This window comes from Staurois parvus, unplaced genomic scaffold (genome assembly GCF_062004578.1).
Source record: "Staurois parvus isolate SC_StPar_1 unplaced genomic scaffold, SC_StPar_1.0 ptg000205l, whole genome shotgun sequence".
Taxonomy (NCBI): Eukaryota; Metazoa; Chordata; class Amphibia; order Anura; family Ranidae; genus Staurois; species Staurois parvus.
In genome coordinates, this window is record NW_028318001.1 from 6,450,030 (window position 1) to 6,457,399 (window position 7,370).

General features: G+C 43.7%; 1 protein-coding gene across 6 annotated transcripts in view; it reads right to left on the reverse strand.

The window, feature by feature from the left end:
* ATP6V1H (ATPase H+ transporting V1 subunit H) overlaps window positions 1-6,786 on the reverse strand; it is a 159,008-nt gene extending 152,222 nt beyond the window's left edge. Inside the window, exon 1 of one of the 6 annotated variants that reach the window (XM_089678430.1) lies at window positions 6,657-6,786. The gene's annotated coding sequence lies outside the window, so the exon portion shown is untranslated. The remainder of the gene's footprint in view (window positions 1-6,656) is intronic. The other 5 variants (XM_089678431.1, XM_089678432.1, XM_089678433.1 and 2 more) reach the window with 5 other exon arrangements.
* Between the last annotated feature and the right edge of the window lie 584 nt (window positions 6,787-7,370).

Genomic DNA, 7,370 nt, shown 5'->3' on the forward strand with positions numbered 1-7,370 from the left:
CACACACACACACACACACACACACATATATATATATACACACATACATACATACATACACACACACACCCTTCTTCCGCCAATTGAAAAAAAAATTTACATTTTTCTTATTATTTTTATTTCTTTATACATATAGACACCCTTCTTCCACCAATGAAAAAAAAAAAAAAAGAAAAAAGTTGTCATTGGGGAGACTTCCCTTGACTTTGTGAGAGGAATTCCTTCCAAATGAAAAGAATCTCGTGGGGACCCCCAAGTCACCAGAACCAGTGTCCCCATTGGAAGATTTCCCCTCTATTACTTGTGGGGACAGCCCAAAACTTAGGATTTTCTTTTACTTTCAATAATGGTAAACAGGACCAATAGAGAGGGTAAATCTCCCTAACCGAGGCTCAGACAATAAAAACCTGACAGGGGGTCTAATTCCGTTCCACTCCAAAACTAAAAAAAAAATGTTTTGCCTTTAGTTATACTTTAAGGAAATCAACCCCAATGATTCTGTATTTTTCCATATATTTAGGTTTCTATACATTACTATTGAGAGAACTAATCCAAAAAGGTAGAGCCTCCTCCAAATTGGTTAATATATTTTTACATTCCTTAAAAGCCTCATTTCTGGACCACTACTTATTGATCTCATGCATTTATTTAATTTAGTGAATTTACTTTAACACCATTTTATGGAGGTGTTTACCGAATGTTTTTGATTTGCGAGGTAAACAACTCATAAGGTGATAGTAAATTGACATTTTCATATCGCATGAGATAACTAGAAAAACAATGTGCCACATGATTCAATTATCCCATTGGATATTATTTAGTGAATTGAGCCCCCAGTGTGCATGAGGCCTAAAAGTGACATTTCAGAGTCCTTAAGTGTTTTTGTGGTGCATAGTTTAGTTATGGTGGAAATATTTGCTGTAAATAATTGACATACTGTACACATGCTTATATTTACACTTACAGGAGTGTCTGACCTTTACAATCCTACTGGTTTAACTGCTTCCTGTATGCCCATTGCACATAGATGGCGGACGGGAAGCAGCGCCAATGGGGGCTAATATACTTGTACGTCAGCCGGCATCAGAGGCTCCTGCACAGCTCACAGAGCATGCACCCAAGAGCCTGGTGATCCATGTGTCACCCGGACACAGCGGATAACATTACCGTTGTGTCCAAGTGATCACATGGTGTTTTACCGCTGTGTCCAATCACATGATGTTTTACCATGTGATTACTGTGTTCAATCACAGCAATCACATAGTAAACAATACAAAGTAAAGAGTGAGAGCAGAGAGAACCGATGCTGCAGTCTGCGAGTTTACAGCAGCCTGCCAGCCTGCTTGCACACTCACAGACTGCGATGCCAGCCACCCCAGTGTCCCTGATCAGTGCCCCAGTGTAGTTTAAATAAAAAAATACAACCAGCCCGTCACCTGTCCCATTGCTCACAAAAGCACTGCCATATCTCATACCAGCACTATGATCACCGCCATATGCTATACCAGCACTATGATCACCACCATACCCCATACCAGCATCCTGATCACCCCCATACGACATATCAGCATCCTGATTACCACCATAACTCATACCAGGTTCCTGATCACTGCCATAACAGCGTCCTGATCACCGCCATACCTCATAACAATGTCCTAATGACTGCCACACTGCCATACCTCATATCAACTTCCTGATCACTGCCATACCCCATATCTGCGTCCTGATCACTGCCATGCCTCATACTAAAATGTCCAGATCACTGCCATGCCTCATACTAATGTCCAGATCACTGTCATGCCTCATAACAACAACCAGATCACTGCCATAGCTCATACCAACATCCAGATCACCCCCATAGCTCATACCAACATCCAGATCACCCCCATATGACATATCAGCATCCTGATCACCCCATACCACATACCAGTGTCCAGCATTTTAGGGTCTCAAATAATCAATTTGCAGATAAACCCCATACTTTATAGACTCTAACTTTCACACAGACTAAATAATATACACGGTTTAGGGTTATTTTTACCCCAAAAAAGTAGCAGAATACATTTTGTCCTAGAGTTATGAAGAAAAATTATTTATTTGAAAAATTTTATAACAAAAATGAATCAAAAAAATTTTTTTTCAAAATGTTCAGTATTTTTTAATTTATATAGCAAAAAAATAAAAAAGCCCAGTGGTGATCAAATACCACTAAAAGAAAGCTATATTGGTGTGAGAAAAATGATAAAAATGTTATATGGGTACAGTGTTGCATGACTGCGCAATTGTCATTCAAAGTGCAACAGTGCAAGTTGAAGAGATTTCCTATCCTGACAAGAAATAAGGGGAAAACTGTGGTACAGACACAGACAGAAATAAAAACCTGGCACAGGCCCTAACCTGTTCCTACTTTAACCAAAACTTTTTAAAAACCCTGCCAAAATATTAAAAAAAGATATAGCAACATTTATAAGCCATGACGAGGTAATATAACTCCTGGGTGATTTTGCAGAAGCCTTTTGCTTGATGTTCTTTCGAATTCTGGAGTCCGGCACTCTGTTCCAGTTTATAAGGTTTTAGCAGCAACTGGCTTTTTTTTTCAAGATACAATGGCATTCTGATGCCTTGGTAAGCATGGTTAAAGGATAAGTTCACCTTTCGTAATATGTTACACCCATATTAAGGGTATAACATGTTACGAATGGACTGGCCCCTGCTCCCCTCTGTTGTGACAGCTAGCAGGGGGATCTCCGCCCGCATCACTCATTCACAGTATTCTGTGAATGAGAACACCACAAATTCCAGCAGCCTTTGCAGCTGTCAGCTTGTAATTTTCAAGAACTACCACGACGCTGTGGTGGTGAATTGAGTCTTCTTCTCAGTAAGTATCTGCTTGCTAGTATGATGTACGGATACACAGATACACTGATAGGTCTACAGACACCAGCGATAATTTAGAATACACCTATGAAAAAAATTATAGGCCCATCATTTCTTTGTAAGTGGGCAAACTTACAAAATCTGCAGGGGATCAAATGATATATAAATACACACACTATATTGCAAAAAGTATTGTGACGCCTGCCTTTACACGCACATGAACTTTAATGGCATCCCAGTCTTAGTCTGTAGGGTTTAATATTGAGTTGACCCACCTTTTGCAGCTATAACAGCTTCAAGTCTTCTACGAAGGTTGTCCACTAGGTTTAGGAGTGTGTCTATGGGAATGTTTGACCATTTTTACAGAAGCGTATGTGTGAGGTCAGACACTGATGTCGGACGAGAAGGCCTGGTTTGCAGTCTCCAATCTAATTAATTCCAAAGGTGTTCTATCGGGTTGAAACCAGAACAGTGCAGGCCAGTCAAGTTCCTTCACCCCAAACTCGCTCATCCATGTCTTTATGGACTTTGCTTTGTGTACTAGTGCGTAGTCATGTAGGAGCAGGAAGGGGCCATCCCCAAACTGCTCCCACAAAGTTGGGAGCAGGAAATTGTCACTGAAACTAAGGAGCCAAGCCCAACCCCTGAAGAACAACCCCACACCATAATCCCCCCTACACCTAACTTTACAATTGGCAAAATGCAGTCAGGCAAGTATCATTCTTCTGGCAATCGCCAAACCCAGACACGACCATTGGATTGCCAGACAGAGAAGAGCGATTTGTCACTCCAGAGAACATGTCTCAACTGCTCTAAAGTCCAGTGGCAGCATTCTTTACACCACTGCATCCAACACTTTGCATTGCACTTGGTGATGAAAGGCTTGGATGCAGCTGCTCGGCCATGGAAACCCATTCCATGAAGCTCTCTATGCACCGTTATGCTAATCTGAAGGACACACAAACTTTGGTTTGGAGGTCTTTAGCTATTGACTCTACATACAGTTGGTGACTTCTGTGCACTGTGTGCTTTAGCATGCACTGACTCGCGCTGTCAAATTTTCGTGGCTGAGTTGCTGTTGTTCCCAGTTACTTCCACTTTGTTATAATACCATTAACAGTTGACCGTGGAATATTTAGTAGCAAGGGAATGTCACGGATGGACTTGAATTCACTGAGCTCCTGAGAGCGACCCATTCTTTCACAAATGTTTGTAGAAGCAGTCTGCATGTCTAGGTGCTTGCTTTTATACACCTGTGGTCATGGAGGTGATTGAATCCAATGATTTAGAGGGGTGTCCCAATACGTTTGGCAATACAGTGTGTATTTTTTTTTTCTTGGAGATGGCTATAAAAATACTTCACACTGAAAGCAGTCCAAACCCTTAGAAAAATTCAGCAATTCCAGCAGAAACAAGGCTATTTAATTTATCTGTATGTAAGTTCAAGCTATGCCAAGCCAGTACATAATGAAGAGTTCAAGCTGGCCTGAACGTTATAATTCTAAGCTTAGGTAATTACTATGTAGAATGTATTTCAATAAACTCATCTAACACAGACCATAATATACACATTGCTAACATAATAAGTCCACTATATAAAAGAGACAGCACCATGCAGTCAGTCATTGCTAAAACAATGGGGCATTCTAAAGAACAAAATACATAAAAAGAAACTGCAGGAATAACTATGTTCCCCTATCAAACCACAGAACCTAACAATATTTTACAAGCAGGTGAAAAAGTTCCTTCTAAACAAAGGGGGTCTCCACAACACATAGTTTAATATCCTTACGTCCCTCTGCAACATACAATTATATCCCTCTTCATTATTAAATAACACATTTACAATATTTCTATTTAACATTTTATCTTGATCAGTACATCTATAAACATTTTAGTTGTCACCAGTTTCAGGAAAAAAGAAAAAAAAAATTCCACTGTGACAATCAGGAAAGATTTTTCCTCAGTATGAGTTTTCTCTGACTTCCTCTTCTCTTTCAAGACAGTAAGTGATGCAAAAAGACCCCCATGGGGCAGAGACAAAAAAAAAAACACTCGAGGGGGTTTAAAGATTCCGCAAAATGAAAAAAATTGGCTTCTGATATATTAGTAACAAATGATGTTTACATTTTCACCAATTGGAGAGGAGTTTTCACAGTCAAAGAGTGATATCCAAGAAGTACAGTCTTATTAATAAGAAAAAGGCCCCATTCACATAAGGCGATTTGTGCGGCAAAATGTGTGACATGCATTTGGGTGCTATTATTCTTTAATGCCATCCCAAACGCAATGCCATTCTGCTGTGATTGTCGTTGTGGAGTTAAAAATTGTGCTAAGCTTGTTGCCCAAAATGGAGCAGGAGCTTCTTTTGGGCGAAAAGTGCACATAGGGCAGCCTGTTAAAGTGAATGGGCTGCCTATGCGCAACATGCATTTGTGTGTGCAAATTATGCTTTAAAAGTCGCAGGCAGCAAAGCTTATTCCTGCAACACAAGGTCTAAACAGGGCCCGGAAAAAGGATAAAGGGAAGGAGGAGAGTGAAAATAATACAGTAGTTAAAACAAAGTGAATATTTATGACTAGGTGCTCCACCATTACGCAGCCAGGCAATACGCAGCTCCACCATTACGCAGCCAGGCAATACGCAGCTCCACCATTACGCAGCCAGGCAATACGCAGCTCCACCATTACGCAGCCAGGCAATACGCAGCGCCACCATTACGCAGCCAGGCAATACGCAGCGCCACCATTACGCAGCCAGGCAATACGCAGCGCCACCATTACGCAGCCAGGCAATACGCAGCGCCACCAATACGCAGCTCCACCATTACACAGCCAGGCAATACACAGCTCCACCATTACGCAGCCAGGCAATACGCAGCGCCACCATTACGCAGCCAGGCAATACGCAGCGCCACCAATACGCAGCTCCACCATTACACAGCCAGGCAATACACAGCTCCACCATTACGCAGCCAGGCAATACGCAGCGCCACCATTACGCAGCCAGGCAATACGCAGCGCCACCATTACGCAGCTCCACCATTACACAGCCAGGCAATACACAGCTCCACCATTACGCAGCCAGGCAATACGCAGCGCCACCATTACGCAGCCAGGCAATACGCAGCGCCACCAATACGCAGCTCCACCATTACACAGCCAGGCAATACACAGCTCCACCATTACGCAGCCAGGCAATACGCAGCGCCACCATTACGCAGCCAGGCAATACGCAGCGCCACCATTACGCAGCCAGGCAATACGCAGCGCCACCATTACGCAGCCAGGCAATACGCAGCGCCACCAATACGCAGCTCCACCAATACGCAGCCAGGCAATACGCAGCTCCACCATTATGCAGCCAGGCAATACGCAGCGCCACCAATACGCAGCTCCACCATTACACAGCCAGGCAATACACAGCTCCACCATTACACAGCCAGACAACACACAGCTCCACCATTACACAGCCAGACAACACACAGCTCCACCATTACACAGCCAGACAACACACAGCTCCACCATTACACAGCCAAACAACACACAGCTCCACCATTACACAGCCAGACAACACACAGCTCCACCATTACACAGCCAGGCAATACACAGCTCCACCATTACACAGCCAGACAACACACAGCTCCACCATTACACAGCCAGACAACACACAGCTCCACCATTACACAGCCAGACAACACACAGCTCCACCATTACACAACTCCAGACACAGCTTCAGCATTGCACAGTACAGCACCCACAATGTCCTCTCTCACCCACCTCACCAGCTCAGTCCCCGCACCATGAACCGGATCTCCAGCCTCTTGTGACCTCTCTGGGTAGACAGGACAGCTGACAAGAGAGGCGCAGTCATGTGACGGGAACTCGATCAGGTGACTCTACCCCGGAAGTGAGCGGGGATGGGCCGGCATCACATGGTCTCCTCTGCGGAAGAAGGGAGCAGTGTGATGAGGACTGTGTTCCGTGCTTTGAGTAGGGGGAGGAGATGGAGCTATGTGCAGACACTCGCCGCTTCTCTCACTATGTGACAGGAAATTGTGTGTATGTGTTTAATAAACGAGCCCGTGAAGAGGCAGGACATGGGTGATAGGTTGTAGATATCAGAACTCTCATGGTTTCCCCTCAGACCTCTATGGAGAGATAAAACCATATGGAAGAAATCACTGCAATTCCTGAATGTCTCCGCATGTTTGTCGCTGTGAGGCTCCAATCACATCAGGGTGTTCTGGGATAAGTGCAATGCTAACGACACCACAAATGCAGTGTGTTTACCTGCAGCAATCACATGGTACAGTAGTAGCATGCAATCTGGTTGCTCTGTGTCTAGTAGTGTGTGTACTAATACTGCATCCAGCACAATCTCAGACCATTGAAATGAATGGACTGAAAGCGCACTATACCCGGATCGTATGTGTATCACGTCGCACGTTCCTGTGCAATTCCTGGTGTTTACTGGTCCTGAGGCCTCCTGCA